This window comes from Pristiophorus japonicus, unplaced genomic scaffold (assembly GCF_044704955.1).
Source record: "Pristiophorus japonicus isolate sPriJap1 unplaced genomic scaffold, sPriJap1.hap1 HAP1_SCAFFOLD_402, whole genome shotgun sequence".
NCBI lineage: Eukaryota > Metazoa > Chordata > Chondrichthyes > Pristiophoridae > Pristiophorus > Pristiophorus japonicus.
The window spans coordinates 40,264-61,993 of NW_027253893.1; the positions used below are offsets into that span (position 1 = coordinate 40,264).

The 21,730-nt window shown below is 52.5% G+C and overlaps 1 pseudogene; it reads right to left on the reverse strand.

Moving 5' to 3' along the window:
• LOC139250613 (Ig heavy chain C region-like) overlaps positions 1 to 21,730 on the reverse strand; it is a 76,308-nt pseudogene that overhangs the window by 35,469 nt on the left and 19,109 nt on the right.

A 21,730-nucleotide genomic window follows, 5' to 3' on the forward strand; every position in this document is an offset into this window, starting at 1 on the left:
ATACACCGTGTATAATCAGTGATTATCAAACCCAGGTTTAATATACACCGTGTATAGTCAGTGATTATCAAACCCAGGTTAATATACACCGTATATAATCAGTGATTATCAAACCCAGGTGTAATATACACTGTATATAGTCAGTGATTATCAAACCCTGGTGTAATATACACCGTATATAATCAGTGATTCTCAAACCCTGGCTTAATATACACCATATAAAAGTCAGTGATTATCAAACCCAGGTTTAATATACACCGTATATAGTCAGTGATTATCAAACCCAGGTTTAATATACACCGTATATAGTCAGTGATTATCAAACCCAGGTTTAATATACGCCATATATAGTGAGTGATTATCAAACCCAGGTTTAATATACACAGTGTATAGTCAGTGATTATCAAACCCAGGTTTAATATACACCGTATGTAGTCAGTGATTATCAAACCCAGGTTTAATATACACCGTGTATAGTCAGTGATTATCAAACCCAGGTTTAATATACACCGTATATAGTCAGTGCTTATCAAACCCAGGTTTAACATACACCGTGTATAGTCAGTGATTATCAAACCCAGGTTTAATATACACCGTATATAGTCAGTGCTTATTAAACCCAGGTTTAATATACACCGTGTATAGTCAGTGATTATCAAACCCAGGTTTAATATACACCATGTATAGTCAGTGATTATCAAACCCAGGTTTAATATACACCGTGTATACAGTGATTATCAAACCCAGGTTTAATATACACCGTGTATTATCAGTGATTATCAAACCCAGGTTTAATATACACTGTATATAGTCAGTGATTATCAAACCCAGGTTTAATACACACCGTATATAGTCAGTGATTCTCACACCCAGGTTTAATATACACCGTATGTAGTCAGCGATTATCAAACCCAGGTTTTTTATACACCGTATATAGTCAGTGATTATCAAACCCAGGTTTAATATACACCGTATATAGTCAGTGATTATCAAACCCAGGTTTAATATACACCGTATATAGTCAGTGATTATCAAACCCAGGTTTAATATACACTGTATATAGTCAGTGATGATCAAACCCAGGTTTAATATACACCGTATATAGTCAGTGATTATCAAACCCAGGTGTAATATACACCGTATGTAGTCAGTGATTATCAAACCCAGGTTTAATATACACCGTATATAGTCAGTGATAATCAAACCCAGGTTTAATATACACTGTATATAGTCAGTGATTATCAAACCCAGGTTTAATATACACCGTATATAGTCAGTGATTATCAAACCCAGGTGTAATATACACCGTATATAGTCAGTGATTATCAAACCCAGGTTTAATATACACCATATATAGTCAGTGATTATCAAACCCAGGTGTAATATACACCGTATATAGTCAGTATGATTATCAAACCCAGGTTTAATATACACTGTATATAGTCAGTGATTATCAAACCCAGGTTTAATATACACCGTATATAGTCAGTGATTATCAAACCCAGGTGTAATATACACCGTATATAGTCAGTGATTATCAAACCCAGGTTTAATATACACCGTATATAGTCAGTGATAATCAAACCCAGGTTTAATATACACTGTATATAGTCAGTGATTATCAAACCCAGGTTTAATATACACCGTATATAGTCAGTGATTATCAAACCCAGGTGTAATATACACCGTATATAGTCAGTGATTATCAAACCCAGGTTTAATATACACCATATATAGTCAGTGATTATCAAACCCAGGTGTAATATACACCGTATATAGTCAGTGATTATCAAACCCAGGTTTAATATACACCGTGTATAGTCAGTGATTATCAAACCCAGGTTTAATATACACTGTATATAGTCAGTGATTATCAAACCCAGGTTTAATATACACCGTATATAGTCAGTGATTATCAAACCCAGGTTTAATATACACCGTATATAGTCAGTGATTATCAAACCCAGGTTTAATATACACCATGTATAGTCAGTGATTATCAAACCCAGGTTTAATATACACCGTGTATAGTCAGTGATTATCAAACCCAGGTTTAATATACACCGTATATAGTCAGTGATTATCAAACCAAGGTTGAGTCTGCACGGTGCTGATGTTAAATGTTGCGGTTTTTGGAAGGTGCTCAGCCCCTGTCTTGCATCAGTGATCAAGTCTGGACATTGAACAGTTCCCAGTGACAGAGGCTCACCCATCATCAGCCCACACAGGGCCGCAATATTCCCCTTGTTATTCCAAAATGATGATATTATTGGGCGAGAGACGCTTCATTCCGTTTACTCAGGGGGAGGAGGGGAGGGGAATTTATAAAACCACTTCCCAAACTTGAATTCCTTGTGATCATTGAGCTCCTGTCGTTGACTGATGTCAGTATCCGGGAGCTGGGTGAATGATACATAGAAACATAGAAAATAGGTGCAGGAGTAGGCCATTTGGCCCTTCGAGCCTGCACCACCATTCAATAAGATCATGGCTGATCATTCCTTCAGTACCCCTTTCCGGCTTTCTAACCATACCCCTTGATCCCTTTAGCCGTAAGGGCCATATCTAACTCCCTCTTGAATATATCCAATGAACTGGCATCAACAACTCTCTGTGGCAGGGAATTCCACAGGTTAACAACTCTCTGAGTGAAGAAGTTTCTCCTCATCTCAGTCCTAAATGGCCTACCCCTTCTCCTCATACTGTGACCCCTGGTTCTGGACTTCCCCAACATCGGGAACATTCTTCCTGCATCTAACCTGTCTAGTCCCGTCAGAATCTTATATGTCTCTAGAGATCCCCTCTCATCCTTCTAAACTCCAGTGAATACAGGCACAATTGATCCAGTCTCTCCTCATATGACAGTCCAGCCATCCCTGGAATCAGTCTGGTGAACCTTCGCTGCACTCCCTCAATAGCAAGAACGTTCTTCCTCAGATTAGGAGACCAAAACTGTACACAATATTCCAGGTGTGGAACCCTTTCTATTTCTGCTACCCAGAGTTTTCATCCAAAACCTATCAGGTTGTGCAGGGTACCAGTCGGGCTGCTGTGTCCTTTCTCAGCAATGTGCCTCAGGACCAACATCATTAAAGATGCCCCCCCGCCTTACACTGGATCAATGGGACATTACGCCCCTCCCTTTCACTGGATCAATGGGACATTCCCCCCACCCCTTTCACTGGATAAATGGGACATCCCCCCCCTTTCAATGGATCAATGTGACATTCCTCCCCTTGCACTGGATCAATTGGACATTACCCTCCCCCCCCCCCCCCACGTCACTGGATCAATGGAACATCCCCCCCCGTCACTGGATCAATGGAACATCCCCCCCCCCCCCCCCGTCACTGGATCAATGGGACATTCCCACCCCCCTTTCAATGGATCAATGTGACATTCCTCCCCTTCCACTGGATCAATTGGACATTCCCCTCCGCCCCCCCCCCACGTCACTGGATCAAGGAACGTCCCCCCCCCCCCACCCCCCCGTCACTGGATCAATGGAACATTTCCCCGCCGCCCCACCCAGTCACTGGATCAATGGGACATTCCCCCCTCCCCCGTCACTGGATCAATGGGACATTATTCTTTCCCCCCTCCCCCCCCCCCGCCCTTACTGTATCCCTGGGCCAGAGATGGTCCTCCAATTGTTGCCCACTCGGCCCAGACCAAAGAGGCAACGGTCAAGCTGTGGGGCCGGGACCGACCCGAAGTGACCCAGCAAAGAATGACCATGTAGACCAGGAGTGGGCTGGACTGGGGAACCGAGCTTGGGCTGTACCCCCTCCCTCTGTGTACACTCTATCCCCATATACACCGTGGGCTGTACCCCCTCCCTCTGTGTACACTCTATCCCCACACACACCATGGGCTGTACCCTCCCTCTGTGTACACTGTATCCCAATATACACCATGGGCTGACCCTCCCTCTGTGTACACTCTATCCCACACACACCGTGGGCTGTACCCTCTCTCTGTGTACACTGTATCCCCATATACACCGTGGGCTGACCCTCCCTCTGTGTACACTCTATCCCACACACACCGTGGGCTGTACCCTCCCTCTGTGTACACTCTATCCCCACACACACCGTGGGCTGACCCTCCCTCTGTGTACACTCTATCCCCACACACACCGTGGGCTGTAGCCCCTCCCTCTGTGTACACTGTATCCACACACACCGTGGGTTGACCCTCCCTCTGTGTACACTCTATCCCCATATACACCGTGGGCTGTACCCCCTCCCTCTGTGTACACTCTGTCCCCACACACACCGTGGGCTGACCCTCCCTCTGTGTACACTTTATCCCCATATACACGGTGGGCTGACCCTCCCTCTGTGTACACTCTACCCCCATATACACCGTGGGCTGACCCTCCCTCTGTGTGCACTCTATCCCCACACACACCGTGGGCTGTACCCCCTCTCTCTGTGTACACTCTATCCCCACACACCGTGGCCTGACCCTTCCTCTGTGTACACTCTATCCCCACACACCGTGGCCTGACCCTTCCTCTGTGTACACTCTATCCCACACACCGTGGGCTGTACCCTCCCTCTGTGTACACTCTATCCCCACACGCCGTGGGCTGTACCCTCCCTCTGTGTACACTCTATTCCCAACACACACCATGGGCTGTACCCCCTCCCTCTGTGTACACTATATCCCCATATACACCGTGGGCTGTACCCCCTCCCTCTGTGTACACTCTATCCCCACACACACCATGGGCTGTACCCTCCCTCTGTGTACACTCTATCCCCACACACACCATGGGCTGTACCCCCTCCCTCTGTGTACACTCTATCCCCACACACTGTGGGTTGACCCTCCCCCTGTGTACACTCTATCCCCACACACACCATATGCTGACCCTCCCTCTGTGTACACTCTATCCACACACACCATGGCCTGACCCTCCCTCTGTGTACACTCTATCCCCACACACACCGTGACCTGACCCTCCCTCTGTGTACACTCTATCCCCACACACACTGTGGCCTGACCCTCCCTCTGTGTACACTCTATCCACACACACACTGTGGGCTGTGCCCCTCCCTCTGTGTACACTCTATCCCCACACACAGTGTGGGTTGTACCCTCCCTCTGTGTACACTCTATCCCCACACACACTGTGGACCGTGTCTATTAGCCATCAGACACTTTGTAATAAAATCAAGCGGCCAATTCCATTCACAACCAATCACTTTATTTCGCATTTGTTTTGGTGACATTTATATTGATGCTCGTCACCATCGGGAAGGGTCACTTTAAGGTTAGTCTGGTAGAGAAACTTCGGCACACACCCAGAACAAGAGCACGCAGCGTTTCCACCTGGAACCGGAAGAGTTGCAGATTTAAGTGTTATACATTTTCACCTCCCGTCCCGTGCTGGGAAAGTGGGAGCTCCACACGGCCCCGGAGCTCTGCTCCATCCGGAGTTTATATGATGCTAAAAGGGAGCAGATCGTGTGGACCATAACACGCTGTCTCACCTGGTCCTGAACAGGCGAACCAGAGACACGAGCTGCGCTTAAAGGGGAGCTGGGGACGGCTCACTTCAAATCTGATGTGGGGGATCAATATTTCAGTGAGTGGTCAATCGATGGAACACGTTCCCTCAGGAGAGGGTGCAGCAGCTCGTGGCAATTCATTCAAATGCAAAACTGGGCAGATTTCTTTCCTACCTGTGGGTGTATGTGCAGAAATCGCAGAAGGTTGAGAGGAGATTTGACAGAGGTGTTCTCAGGTTGGGAAAGCAGTTCTAAAGGCTTCCGGGATCCTGGGCTTCATAAACCGAGGCACAGAGTACTGCCCGTGGGAATGTTGATGGACCTGTATAAAACACGGGTTCGGCCCCAGCTGGAGTATTGTGTCCAGTTCTGGGCCCCGCACTGTAGGAAGGATGTGAAGGCCTTAGAGAGGGTGCAGAGGGGATTTCCGAGAATGGTTCCAGGGATGTGGGACTTCAGTGACGGGGATAGACTGGAGAAGCTGGGGTTGTTCTCCTTGGAGCAGAGAAGGTTGAGAGGAGATTTGATCGAAGTGTTCACAATCATGAGGGGTCTGGACAGAGGTCGAGAGAAACTGTTCCCATTGGTGGAAGGGTCGGGAACCAGAGGGACACAGATTTAAGGCGATTGGCAGAAGAACCAAAGGGATGTAAGAAAATACTTGTTTACGCAGCGAGTGGTTGGGATCTGGAATTCACGGCCTGAGAGGGTGGAGGAGGCAGACTCAATCGCTGCTTTCAAAAGGGAGTTGGATATATATCTGAAGGGAAAAATATTGGCGGGCTACGGGGAAAGGGCGGGGAGTGGGACTGGCTGGGGTCAGCACGGGCTCGATGGGCTGAATGGCCTTTCGTGCTGTGACCATTCTCTGGTTCTAGTCTATAAAATAACATTTGGGAGACAGTAGGAAGGGAACAGGTAGGAGGTGAAGGTATCGATGGGCCGCCCGTTTCACGCTCCGCACCATTATCCTTTCCATTGAAGTTAGCGGAGAGTAAAATCGGGCGAGAGTGTAAACGGGTGACCAGCCCAACCCCGGCAGTTTCCCCGCCCAGCGCCTTGGGTTAACGTTACTCTCTCTAAGTGTCGGTTCAGTATCAACACGTAAAATACTAAACATCTCGCCTCTCTCACCAGGGGCGATATTCGGGACAGTGATTCACGAGTTAAGGGCGAACATCAGCGCATTAAGTTAATACAAGGCTGGATTACTGACCATATTCCTCCCCCTCAGACACCACTTACCCTCTTGATACCTCATGCTGATTGTGTTAGGGAGGTTCGAAGATCCATGGGCCACTTCACAGGTGTAGACCTCCCCTTTGGTCCATTCCTTCACAGGCACCGTCAGGTAAGCCACCGTTTCAAAGGTATCGGCGGCTCCAGGTCTGGAAGGGAGAACGATACCCTTCTGGTCTACCCCGCCTTTCTTCCAGAAAACCTTTAGTTTGTCGGGATAGAATCCAGATATGGCACAGCCCAGGACAACGGTGGTTTGATTGTAGACAACCTCCGGCGATGGAACAAGCGAGATGAGGCTTGGAGCTTGAACTGTAACACGTTGCAAGATTTCAGATTAAATGGGGTTGGGATTGGCCGCGATCTAATGCAGTAGCAGAACGGGCCGGAGAGGCTGACTACCCCTGTTCCTGTGTTCCCCTGGACAGATATCGAGGGGTATCAACAGAACAAGGGAATCCTGTCGATCTCTCAGGTGACCTTTCATCTCACTCAGCCTGTCAATCCAACCCCAATTGTGACTGGGTTCTCTCTCGGCCTCTCCTGAAATGTGTGGTTACTTTTCAGATCTGGGCTCGGAAAACCAGCCTCCCTTTTCACATTTCAGATGCTGACCGATTTGCTGTGTATGTTCACATCATCATAGAAATTTACAGCACGGAAGGAGGCCATTTCGGCCCATCGTGACCACACCGGCCGACCAAGAGCTACCCAGCCTAATCCTACTTTCCAGCTCTCGGTCGGTAGCCCTGTGGGTTACAGCACTTCAGGTATACATCCAGGTACTGTTTAAATATGGTGAGGGTTTCTGCCTCTACCACCCCTTCAGGCAGTGAGTTCTAGACCCCCACCACCGTCTGGGTTAAAAACTTTCCCCTCAAATTCCCCCAATCAATTACTTAAAATCTACATCCCCTGGTTAATGACCCCTCGGCTAAGGGAAACGAGTCCTTCCTATCCACTCTATCCAGGCCCCACATAATTTTATACATCTCAATCAGGTCTCCCCTCAGCCTCCTCTGTTCCAAAGTAAACAACCCCAGCCTATCCAATCTGTCCTCACAGACAATGTTTCTGCAGGGACCTGAAGATCCCACAGTGCCCATAACCGGGTCTGGGATCGGAGTCGACAGGGCTGCACTTTGTAACCTTCTCGCTGAGCCTGTGGGGAAACTACAATTATCCACAAGGTGCAGGCAGTGTGAGCCCGTACCTTCACCATTCCCCCTCCATGGTGCAGCGTGAGCCCGTACCGTCACCATTCCCCCTCCATGGTGCAGTGTGAGACGTACCGACACCATTCCCCCTCCATGGTGCAGTGTGAGCCCGTACCATCACCATTCCCCCTCCATGGTGCAGTGTGAGACGTACCGACACCATTCCCCCTCCATGGTGCAGTGTGAGACGTACCGACACCATTCCCCCTCCATGGTGCAGTGTGAGCCGTACCGACACCATTCCCCCTCCATGGTGCAGGCAGTGTGAGACGTACCGACACCATTCCCCCTCCATGGTGCAGTGTGAGCCGTACCGACACCATTCCCCCTCCATGGTGCAGTGTGTGACGTACCGACACCATTCCCCCTCCATGGTGCAGTGTGAGACGTACCGACACCATTCCCCCTCCATGGTGCAGTGTGAGACGTACCGGCACCATTCCCCCTCCATGGTGCAGTGTGAGACGTACCGACACCATTCCCCCTCCATGGTGCAGTGTGAGACGTACCGACACCATTCCCCCTCCATGGTGCAGTGTGAGACGTACCGACACCATTCCCCCTCCATGGTGCAGTGTGAGACGTACCGACACCATTCCCCCTCCATGGTGCAGTGTGAGACGTACCGACACCATTCCCCCTCCATGGTGCAGTGTGAGACGTACCGACACCATTCCCCCTCCATGGTGCAGTGTGAGACGTACCGACACCATTCCCCCTCCATGGTGCAGTGTGAGACGTACCGACACCATTCCCCCTCCATGGTGCAGTGTGAGACGTACTGACACCATTCCCCCTCCATGGTGCAGTGTGAGACGTACCTTCACCATTCCCCCTCCATGGTGCAGGCAGTGTGAGCCCGTACCGACACCATTCCCCCTCCATGGTGCAGTGTGAGACGTACCGACACCATTCCCCCTCCATGGTGCAGTGTGAGACGTACCGACACCATTCCCCCTCCATGGTGCAGTGTGAGACGTACCGACACCATTCCCCCTCCATGGTGCAGTGTGAGACGTACCGACACCATTCCCCCTCCATGGTGCAGTGTGAGACGTACCATCACCATTCCCCCTCCATGGTGCAGTGTGAGACGTACCGACACCATTGCCCCTCCATGGTGCAGTGTGAGACGTACCGACACCATTCCCCCTCCATGGTGCAGTGTGAGACGTACCGACACCATTCCCTCTCCATGGTGCAGTGTGAGACGTACCGACACCATTCCCCCTCCATGGTGCAGGCAGTGTGAGACGTACCGACACCATTCCCCCTCCATGGTGCAGTGTGAGACGTACCGACACCATTCCCCCTCCATGGTGCAGTGTGAGACGTACCGACACCATTCCCCCTCCATGGTGCAGGCAGTGTGAGACGTACCGACACCATTCCCCCTCCATGGTGCAGTGTGAGACGTACCGACACCATTCCCCCTCGATGGTGCAGTGTGAGACGTACCGACACCATTCCCCCTCCATGGTGCAGTGTGAGACGTACCGACACCATTCCCCCTCCATGGTGCAGTGTGAGACGTACCGACACCATTCCCCCTCCATGGTGCAGTGTGAGACGTACCATCACCATTCCCCCTCCATGGTGCAGTGTGAGACGTACCGACACCATTCCCCCTCCATGGTGCAGTGTGAGCCCGTACCGACACCATTCCCCCTCCATGGTGCAGTGTGAGACGTACCGACACCATTCCCCCTCCATGGTGCAGTGTGAGACGTACCGACACTATTCCCCCTCCATGGTGCAGGCAGTGTGAGACGTACCGACACCATTCCCCCTCCATGGTGCAGTGTGAGACGTACTGACACCATTCCCCCTCCATGGTGCAGTGTGAGACGTACCGACACCATTCCCCCTCCATGGTGCAGTGTGAGACGTACCGACACCATTCCCCCTCCATGGTGCAGTGTGAGACGTACCGACACCATTCCCCCTCCATGGTGCAGGCAGTGTGAGACGTACCGACACCATTCCCCCTCCATGGTGCAGTGTGAGACGTACCGACACCATTCCCCCTCCATGGTGCAGTGTGAGACGTACCGACACCATTCCCCCTCCATGGTGCAGTGTGAGACGTACCGACACCATTCCCCCTCCATGGTGCAGTGTGAGACGTACCGACACCATTCCCCCTCCATGGTGCAGGCAGTGTGAGACGTACCGACACCATTCCCCCTCCATGGTGCAGTGTGAGACGTACCGACACCATTCCCCCTCCATGGTGCAGTGTGAGACGTACCGACACCATTCCCCCTCCATGGTGCAGTGTGAGACGTACCGACACCATTCCCCCTCCATGGTGCAGGCAGTGTGAGACGTACCGACACCATTCCCCCTCCATGGTGCAGTGTGAGACGTACCGACACCATTCCCCCTCCATGGTGCAGTGTGAGACGTACCGACACCATTCCCCCTCCATGGTGCAGTGTGAGACGTACTGACACCATTCCCCCTCCATGGTGCAGTGTGAGACGTACCGACACCATTCCCTCTCCATGGTGCAGTGTGAGCCCGTACCGACACCATTCCCCCTCCATGGTGCAGTGTGAGACGTACTGACACCATTCCCCCTCCATGGTGCAGTGTGAGACGTACCGACACCATTCCCCCTCCATGGTGCAGTGTGAGACGTACCGACACCATTCCCTCTCCATGGTGCAGTGTGAGACGTACCGACACCATTCCCCCTCCATGGTGCAGTGTGAGACGTACCGACACCATTCCCCCTCCATGGTGCAGTGTGAGACGTACCGACACCATTCCCCCTCCATGGTGCAGTGTGAGACGTACCGACACCATTCCCCCTCCATGGTGCAGTGTGAGACGTACCGACACCATTCCCCCTCCATGGTGCAGTGTGAGACGTACCGACACCATTCCCTCTCCATGGTGCAGTGTGAGACGTACCGACACCATTCCCTCTCCATGGTGCAGTGTGAGACGTACCGACACCATTCCCCCTCCATGGTGCAGTGTGAGACGTACCGACACCATTCCCCCTCCATGGTGCAGTGTGAGACGTACCGACACCATTCCCCCTCCATGGTGCAGTGTGAGACGTACCGACACCATTCCCCCTCCATGGTGCAGTGTGAGACGTACCGACACCATTCCCTCTCCATGGTGCAGTGTGAGACGTACCGACACCATTCCCCCTCCATGGTGCAGTGTGAGACGTACCGACACCATTCCCCCTCCATGGTGCAGGCAGTGTGAGACGTACCGACACCATTCCCCCTCCATGGTGCAGTGTGAGCCCGTACCGACACCATTCCCCCTCCATGGTGCAGTGTGAGACGTACCGACACCATTCCCCCTCCATGGTGCAGTGTGAGACGTACCGACACCATTCCCCCTCCATGGTGCAGTGTGAGACGTACCGACACCATTCCCCCTCCATGGTGCAGTGTGAGACGTACCGACACCATTCCCCCTCCATGGTGCAGTGTGAGACGTACCGACACCATTCCCCCTCCATGGTGCAGTGTGAGACGTACCGACACCATTCCCCCTCCATGGTGCAGTGTGAGACGTACCGACACCATTCCCCCTCCATGGTGCAGTGTGAGACGTACTGACACCATTCCCCCTCCATGGTGCAGTGTGAGACGTACCGACACCATTCCCCCTCCATGGTGCAGTGTGAGACGTACCGACACCATTCCCCCTCCATGGTGCAGGCAGTGTGAGACGTACCGACACCATTCCCCCTCCATGGTGCAGTGTGAGACGTACCGACACCATTCCCCCTCCATGGTGCAGTGTGAGACGTACCGACACCATTCCCCCTCCATGGTGCAGTGTGAGACGTACCGACACCATTCCCCCTCCATGGTGCAGTGTGAGACGTACCGACACCATTCCCCCTCCATGGTGCAGGCAGTGTGAGACGTACCGACACCATTCCCCCTCCATGGTGCAGTGTGAGACGTACTGACACCATTCCCCCTCCATGGTGCAGTGTGAGACGTACCGACACCATTCCCCCTCCATGGTGCAGTGTGAGACGTACCGACACCATTCCCTCTCCATGGTGCAGTGTGAGACGTACCGACACCATTCCCCCTCCATGGTGCAGGCAGTGTGAGACGTACTGACACCATTCCCCCTCCATGGTGCAGTGTGAGACGTACCGACACCATTCCCCCTCCATGGTGCAGGCAGTGTGAGACGTACCGACACCATTCCCCCTCCATGGTGCAGGCAGTGTGAGACGTACCGACACCATTCCCTCTCCATGGTGCAGTGTGAGACGTACCGACACCATTCCCCCTCCATGGTGCAGTGTGAGACGTACTGACACCATTCCCCCTCCATGGTGCAGTGTGAGACGTACTGACACCATTCCCCCTCCATGGTGCAGTGTGAGACGTACCGACACCATTCCCCCTCCATGGTGCAGTGTGAGACGTACCGACACCATTCCCCCTCCATGGTGCAGTGTGAGACGTACCGACACCATTCCCCCTCCATGGTGCAGTGTGAGACGTACTGACACCATTCCCCCTCCATGGTGCAGGCAGTGTGAGACGTACCGACACCATTCCCCCTCCATGGTGCAGGCAGTGTGAGACGTACCGACACCATTCCCCCTCCATGGTGCAGTGTGAGACGTACCGACACCATTCCCCCTCCATGGTGCAGTGTGAGACGTACCGACACCATTCCCCCTCCATGGTGCAGTGTGAGACGTACCGACACCATTCCCCCTCCATGGTGCAGTGTGAGACGTACCGACACCATTCCCCCTCCATGGTGCAGTGTGAGCCCGTACCGACACCATTCCCCCTCCATGGTGCAGTGTGAGACGTACCGACACCATTCCCCCTCCATGGTGCAGGCAGTGTGAGACGTACCGACACCATTCCCCCTCCATGGTGCAGTGTGAGACGTACTGACACCATTCCCCCTCCATGGTGCAGTGTGAGACGTACTGACACCATTCCCCCTCCATGGTGCAGTGTGAGACGTACCGACACCATTCCCCCTCCATGGTGCAGGCAGTGTGAGACGTACCGACACCATTCCCCCTCCATGGTGCAGTGTGAGACGTACCGACACCATTCCCCCTCCATGGTGCAGTGTGAGACGTACGACACCATTCCCCCTCCATGGTGCAGTGTGAGACGTACCGACACCATTCCCCCTCCATGGTGCAGTGTGAGACGTACCGACACCATTCCCCCTCCATGGTGCAGTGTGAGACGTACCGACACCATTCCCCCTCCATGGTGCAGTGTGAGACGTACCGACACCATTCCCTCTCCATGGTGCAGTGTGAGACGTACCGACACCATTCCCCCTCCATGGTGCAGTGTGAGACGTACCGACACCATTCCCCCTCCATGGTGCAGTGTGAGACGTACCGACACCATTCCCCCTCCATGGTGCAGTGTGAGACGTACCGACACCATTCCCCCTCCATGGTGCAGTGTGAGACGTACCGACACCATTCCCCCTCCATGGTGCAGTGTGAGCCCGTACCGACACCATTCCCCCTCCATGGTGCAGGCAGTGTGAGACGTACCGACACCATTCCCCCTCCATGGTGCAGTGTGAGACGTACCGACACCATTCCCCCTCCATGGTGCAGTGTGAGCCCGTACCGACACCATTCCCCCTCCATGGTGCAGTGTGAGCCCGTACCGACACCATTCCCCCTCCATGGTGCAGGCAGTGTGAGACGTACCGACACCATTCCCCCTCCATGGTGCAGTGTGAGACGTACCGACACCATTCCCCCTCCATGGTGCAGTGTGAGACGTACTGACACCATTCCCTCTCCATGGTGCAGTGTGAGACGTACTGACACCATTCCCCCTCCATGGTGCAGTGTGAGACGTACCGTCACCATTCCCCCTCCATGGTGCAGTGTGAGACGTACCGACACCATTCCCCCTCCATGGTGCAGTGTGAGACGTACCGACACCATTCCCCCTCCATGGTGCAGTGTGAGACGTACCGACACCATTCCCCCTCCATGGTGCAGGCAGTGTGAGACGTACCGACACCATTCCCCCTCCATGGTGCAGTGTGAGACGTACCGACACCATTCCCCCTCCATGGTGCAGTGTGAGACGTACCGACACCATTCCCCCTCCATGGTGCAGTGTGAGACGTACCGACACCATTCCCCCTCCATGGTGCAGTGTGAGACGTACCGACACCATTCCCCCTCCATGGTGCAGTGTGAGACGTACCGACACCATTCCCCCTCCATGGTGCAGTGTGAGACGTACTGACACCATTCCCCCTCCATGGTGCAGTGTGAGACGTACCGACACCATTCCCCCTCCATGGTGCAGTGTGAGACGTACCGACACCATTCCCCCTCCATGGTGCAATAGTAAATGGTGTCAATCGGTGTGGGGCGGGAGCTCGAGGCGCCGACAGCCAATCGGCAGCCCACTTGTAGCTCCGCCCCATTGTCCTCACCATTGACCTCGGTGTAGGAAGGACGGACAAAAGAGGTAACGCAAGTTAAATGGCGCACTATTACAGGGAGTGAATGGTGCCCTATTACAGGGGGTGAATGGAGCCTTATTACAGGGGGTGAATGGTGTGCTATTACAGGGGGTGAATGGTGCCCTATTACAGGGGGTGAATGGTGCCCTATTACAGGGGGTGAATGGTGCCCTATTACAGGGGGTGAATGGAGCCCTATTACAGGGGGTGAATGGAGCCCTATTACAGGGAGTGAATGGTGCCCTATTACAGGGGGGGAATGGTGCCCTATTACAGGGGGTGAATGGTGCCCTATTACAGGGGGTGAATGGTGCCCTATTACAGGGGGTGAATGGTGCCCTATTACAGGGGGGGAATGGAGCCCTATTACAGAGGGGGAATGGTGCCCTATTACAGGGAGTGAATGGTGCCCTATTACAGGGGTTGAATGGAGCCCTATTACAGGGGGTGAATGGTGCCCTATTACAGGGGGTGAATGGTGCACTATTACAGGGGGTGAACGGAGCCCTATTACAGGGAGTGAACGGTGCCCTATTACAGGGGGTGAACGGAGCCCTATTACAGGGGAGGAATGGTGCCCTATTACAGGGAGTGAATGGAGCCCTATTACAGGGGGTGAATGGAGCCCTATTACAGGGGGGGAATGGTGCCCTATTACAGGGAGTGAATGGTGCCCTATTACACGGGGTGAATGGAGCCCTATTACAGGGGGGGAATGGTGCCCTATTACAGGGGGTGAATGGTGCCCTATTACAGGGGTGAATGGTGCCCTATTACAGGGGGGGAATGGTGCCCTATTACAGGGGGTGAATGGTGTCCTATTACAGGGAGTGAATGGAGCCCTATTACAGGGGGGGAATGGTGCCCTATTACAGGGGGTGAATGGTGCCCTATTACAGGGGTGAATGGTGCCCTATTACAGGGGGGGAATGGAGCCCTATTACAGGGGGTGAATGGAGCCCTATTACAGGGGGTGAATGGTGCCCTATTACAGGGGGTGAATGGTGCCCTATTACAGGGGGTGAATGGTGCCCTATTACAGGGAGTGAATGGAGCCCTATTACAGGGGGTGAATGGTGCCCTATTACAGGGGGGGAATGGTGCCCTATTACAGGAGGGGAACGGTGCCTTATTACAGGGGGGGAATGGTGCCCTATTACAGGGGGTGAATGGTGCCCTATTACAGGGGGGGGAATGGTGCCCTATTACAGGGAGTGAATGGTGCCCTATTACAGGGGTTGAATGGTGTCCTATTACAGGGGGTGAATGGTGCCCTATTACAGGAGGTGAATGGTGCCCTATTACAGGGGGTGAATGGTGCCCTATTAAAGGGGGTGAATGGTGCCCTATTACAGGGGGTGAATGTGCCCTATTACAGGTGGTGAATGGTGCCCTATTACAGGGGGTGAATGTGCCCTATTACAGGGGGGGAATGGTGCCCTATTACAGGGTTGCAGGGACCGAGGAGACCGGTGGGTTTGTGAACACAAACCTTTGAAGTGCAGCAGGACAAGTGGCCGAGATTTTTCAGTAAAAAGCACACGGGATCCTAGGCTTTACAAACCGAGGCGTAGAGCACAAAGGCCAGGGAGTTAATCCCCACAACCGCTGTAAATCACCGGCCAGGCCCCAGCTGGCGGATTGCCGGAGCCGCACTGGACCAAGGAATTCAAGGCTATGGAGAGGCCGCGGGGGAGAGTTACTAAAATGGATGAGGGGCTTCAGTGACATGGGGAGACCACAGAAGCTGGGATTGTTCTCCTTCTGTACAGCAGAGAAGGTTCAGGGGGGAATGTAATGGATGTGTCCCACACACCGTAGGCTGTACCCTCCCTCTGTGTACACTCTATCCCCACACACACCATGGGCTGTACCCCCTCCCTCTGTGTACACTCTATCCCCATATACACCGTGGGCTGTACCCCCTCCCTCTGTGTACATTCTATCCCCACACACCGTGAGCTGTACCCCCTCCCTCTGTGTACATTCTATCCCCACACACCGTGAGCTGTACCCTCTCCCTCTGTGTACACTCTAGCCACACACACTGTGGGCTGTACCCTCCCTCTGTGTACTCTCTATCCCCACACACACTGTGGGCTGTACCCTCCCTCTGTGTGCACTCTATCCCCACACACTGTGGGCTGTACCCCCTCCCTCTGTGTACACTCTATCCCCACACACACCGCGGGCTGTACCCCCTCCCTCTGTGTACACTCTATCCCCACACACACCGCGGGCTGTACCCCCTCCCTCTGTGTACACTCTATCCCCACACACACTGTGGGCTGTACCCTCCCTCTGTGTACACTCTATCCCCACACACACCGTGGGCTGTACCCCCTCCCTCTGTGTACACTCTATCCCCACACACACCGTGGGCTGTACCCTCCCTCTGTGTACACTCTATCCCCACACACACTGTGAGCTGTACCCTCCCTCTGTGTACACTCAATCCCCACACACACCGTGGGGGAATGTAATGGATGTGTGCCGGATTGTGAGGGGTTCAGTGGATGGGGGGAAACTGTTGCCACTGCCGGGAGGGTGGGTGGCCAGAGGTCACAGATAGAATTCAATTGGCAAAAAATCCAGGGGGGAGATGAGGAATTTAGCAAAAAATTTTTTGTTGTACCCTCAGCGACAAGCTAAGATCTGGAATGCAGTGTCTGGGAGAGGGGGTGGGAGCAGACTTAATCATATTTTTCCGAAGGGAATTGGATAAATACTTGAATCGGGAAAATCTGCAGGGCTTTGGGGAAAGAGCAGAGCGGGAGTGGGACTAATGTGAAACCTCGGATATTGCTGGTACAGGCACGATGGGCCCAATGGATTCCTGTCCTGTAGGGTTGGGAGTGTGTGGGGTCGGGGGGGGGGGAATGTGTGTGTGGGGTGGGGGGGAGAGTGTGTGTGTGGGGGGGTGAGTGTGTGTGTGGGGGGGTGAGTGTGTATGTCGGGGGGAGGGTTATTGAGAGTGTGTGTGTGGGGGGGAGGGGGAGCGGGGGTTGGGAGTGTGTGTGAGGGTGGGGGGGAGAGGGAGGGGAAGAGGAGTGTGTGTGTGGGGGGGTGAGTGTGTGTGTCGGGGGTGGGGGGGGTGGTTATTGAGAGTGTGTGTGTGTGGGGGGGGGAGGGTGAGCGGGGGTTGGGAGTGTGTGTGAGGGTGGGGGGGAGGGGGAGGGGAAGGGGAGTGTGTGTGTGGGGGGGGAGGGGGAGTGTGTGTGTGGGGTGGGGGAGTGTGTGGGGATGGGGGGGAGGGATGTTGGGAGTGTGTGTGTGGGGGGGGGGCGTGTGTGTGCCGGGGGGGGAGGGGGAGTGTGTGGGGATGGGGGTAGGGGTGTTGGGAGTGTGTGTGGATGGGGGGAGGGGACGGGGAGTGTGTGGTGAGGGGGGTAGTGTTTGGGGAGGGGGAGGAGTGTGTGGGGAAGGGGGGGGGGTGTGTGGGGATGGGGGGGAGAGGGGGGAGTTTGTGGGGAGGGGGGAGTGTGTTGGGGAGGGGCGAGTGTGTGGGGAGGGGGGGGAGTGGGGGGGGAGTGTGTGGGGAGGGGGGGAGTGTGTGGGGATGGGGGGGAGAGGGGGGAGTTTGTGGGGAGGGGGGAGTGTGTGAGGAGGGGGGGGTGGAGTGTGTGGGGAGGGGGGGAGGGGACACGAGCGAGGACCCAATGGGCGGTATGACATCAGTCGCCCGTTACACACTTACATTGACTCCGAATATCGGGCGTGTCATATCACAGGCGGTAGAGGCGATTCGGATGACATTACGTCTCCGCCCATTGTCCAATTTCAGGTGATTTCTCATTGCCCTGTATTGTGCCACCATCAGCACCGCTGGTGTCCCGGGGATAGAGTGTCCGGGCACAGGACTCTGTACCGCTTCTATTGCCTAACAACCTCCCACATTGCTGGTGACATTTCCTCGTCCAGTTTCACCCCCGACACCAGCGCAGTTTTAAATGGCCAATCATGTCTGTACTCACTTTTAGGTCCAGGTTCTGGGGTCTGAGCCGGCACCATTTCACTGGCCTTGTACCCCGCCTTGCAGTAGTAGACCCGATTGGTTTCCCAATCTGCTGCAGAGACTTTGAGCACACTGCTCATCGTGTACGCCATATTTTGCCCCAAGACAGCCGGATACTTCTTCACTCCAGTCGTGATGTCCGCACCATTAGTGGACCATGTCTGAATGATGCTCTTGGGCTGAAAGTCTTTGACCAGGCACAGGAAGGTGATCCCATCTTGGTTGGAGTTGCTGCCACAGGAAGGGTTGGCGATGTAGACAGATGGTTTGGACTGAACAACTGGAAGGTAAATAGGTGCACACAGATAAGTCCAGTAAACAAAGTGCATGACAGGCACACACAGCAGGAGAGATTGTGTTGTGTATAACACCAGCCATTTCCCCAAACAGTTACACTGTGACACAACCAGCTTACAGTTGTATTGTGGCTCATAGAAACATAAAAACATAGAAATTAGGTGCAGGAGCAAGTCATTCGGCCCTTCGAGCTTGCACCGCCATTCAATAAGATCATGACTGATCATGCAACCTCAGTACCTCTTTCCTGCTTTCTCTCCATACCACTTGATCCCTTTAGCCGTAAGGGCCGTATCTAACGAACTGGCATCAACAACTTTCTACGGTCGCGAATTCCACAGGTTAACCACTCTGAGTGAAGCAGTTTCTCCTCATCTCGGTCCTAAATGGTTTCCCCTTATTCTTAGAGAGTGACCCCTGGTTCTGGAACTACCCAGCAATGGGAACATTCTTCCTGCCTCTAACCTGTCTAATCCCGTCAGAATTTTATATGTTTCTATGAGATCTCCTCTCATTCTTCTAAACTCCAGTGGATACAAGCCCAGTTGATCCAGTCTCTCTTCGTATGGCTCAGTTGGGAATCATGGTATCATTCTCAGCTCTGTGTCAGAAGGTAGTGGGTTCAAGCCCACTCCAGATCCTTGAGCCCATCATCTAGGCTGATACTCCAGTGCAGTGCTGAGGGAGTGATTAATGCAGTGACATTGATTGGGAGATTAACGCACTGACAGTGATAGCAGATGCATTCGTTATAATCTACCAAAATTCTCTGGACTCTGGGGAGGTACCAGCGGATTGGAAAGCAGCTAATGTAACGCCTCTGTTTAAAAAAGGGGGCAGACAAAATGCAGGTAACTAAAGGCCAGTTAGTTTAACATCTGTAGTGAGGAAAATGCTAGAAACCATCATTAAGGAAGAAATAGCAGGACATCTAGATAGCATTAGTGCAATCAAGCAGACGCAACATGGATTCATGAAGGGGAAATCATGTTTAACTAATTTACTGGAATTCTTTGAGGATATAATGAGCATGGTGGATAGAGGTGTACCGATGGATGTGGTGTATTTAGATTTCCAAAAGGCATTCGATAAGGAGCCACACAAAAGGTAACTGCAGAAGATAAAGGTACGCGGAGTCAGAGGAAATGTATTAGCATGGATGGAGAATTGGCTGGCTTACAGAAAGCAGAGAGTCAGGATAAATGGGTCCTTTTCAGGTTGGAAATCGGTGGTTAGTGTTGTGCCACAGGGATCGGTGCTGGGACCACAACTGTTTACAATATACATAGATGACCTGGAAGAGGGGACACAGTGTAGCGCAACAAAATTTGCAGATGACACAAAGATTAGTGGGAAAGCGGGTTGTATAGAGGACACAGAGGCTGCAAAGAGATTGAGATAGGTTAAGCGAATGGGCTAAGGTTTTGCAGATGGAATACAGTGTCGGAAAATGTGAGGTCATCCACCTTGGAAAACAAAACAGTAAAAGGGAATATTATTTGAATGGGGAGAAATTACAACATGCTGCGGTGCAGAGGGACCTGGGGGCCCTTGTGCATGAATCCCAAAAAGTTAGTTTGCAGATGCAGCAGGTAATCAGGAAGGCGAATGGAATGTTGGCCTTCATTGCGAGAGGGATGGAGTACAAAAGCATGGAGGTCCTGCTGCAACTGTATAGGGTATTGGTGAGGCCGCACCTGGAGTGCTGCGTGCAGTTTTGGTCACCTTTCTTAAGGAAGGATATACTAGCTTTGGAGGGGGTACAGAGACGATTCACTAGGCTGATTCTGGAGATGAGGGGGTTACCTTATGATGATAGATTAAGTAGACTGGATCTTTAATCGTTGGAGTTCAGAAGGATGAGGGGTGATAATATAGAAACATTTAAAAAAATGAAAGGGATAGACAAGATAGAGGCAGAGAGGTTGTTTCCACTGGTCGGGGAGACTAGAACTAGGGGGCACAGCCTCAAAATACGGGGGAGCCAATTTAAAACCGAGTTGAGAAGGAATTTCTTCTCCCAGAGGGTTGTGAATCTGTAGAATTGTCTGCCCAAGGAAGCAGTTGAGGCTAGCTCATTGAATGTATTCAAATCACAGATAGATAGATTTTTAACCAATAAGGGAATTAAGGGTTACGGGGAGCGGGCGGGTAAGTGGAGCTCAGTCCACGGCCAGATCAGCCGTGATCTTGTTGAATGGCGGATCTGGCTCGAGGGGCTAGATGGCCTACTCCTGTTCCTAATTCTTATGTTCTTATGTTCTTATGATTGGGAGATTAATGCATTGACATTGATTGGGAGATTAATGCGGTGACATTGATTGGGAGATTAATGCGGTGACATTGATTGGGAGATTAGTGCACTGACATTGATTGGGAGATTAATGCACTGACATTGATTGGGAGATTAATGCGATGACATTGATTGGGAGATTAATGCGATGACATTGATTGGGAGATTAATGCACTGACATTGATTGGGAGATTAATAGAAACATAGAAACATAGAAAATAGGTGCAGGAGTAGGCCATTCGGCCCTTCTAGCCTGCACCGCCATTCAATGAGTTCATGGCTGAACATGCAACTTCAGTACCCCATTCCTGCTTTCTCGCCATACCCCTTGATCCCCGAGTAGTAAGGACTTCATCTCACTCCTTTTTGAATATATTTAATGAATTGGCCTCAACAACTTTCTGTGGTAGAGAATTCCACAGGTTCACCACTCTCTGGGTGAAGAAGTTTCTCCTCATCTCGGTCCTAAATGGCTTACCCCTTATCCTCAGACTGTGACCCCTGGTCCTGGACTTCCCCAACATTGGGAACATTTTTCCTGTATCTAACCTGTCTGAACCCATCAGAATTTTAAACGTTATGATGAGGTCCCCTCTCATTCTTCTGAACTCCAGTGAATACAAGCCCAGTTGATCCAGTCTTTCTTGATAGGTCAGTCCCGCCATCCCGGGAA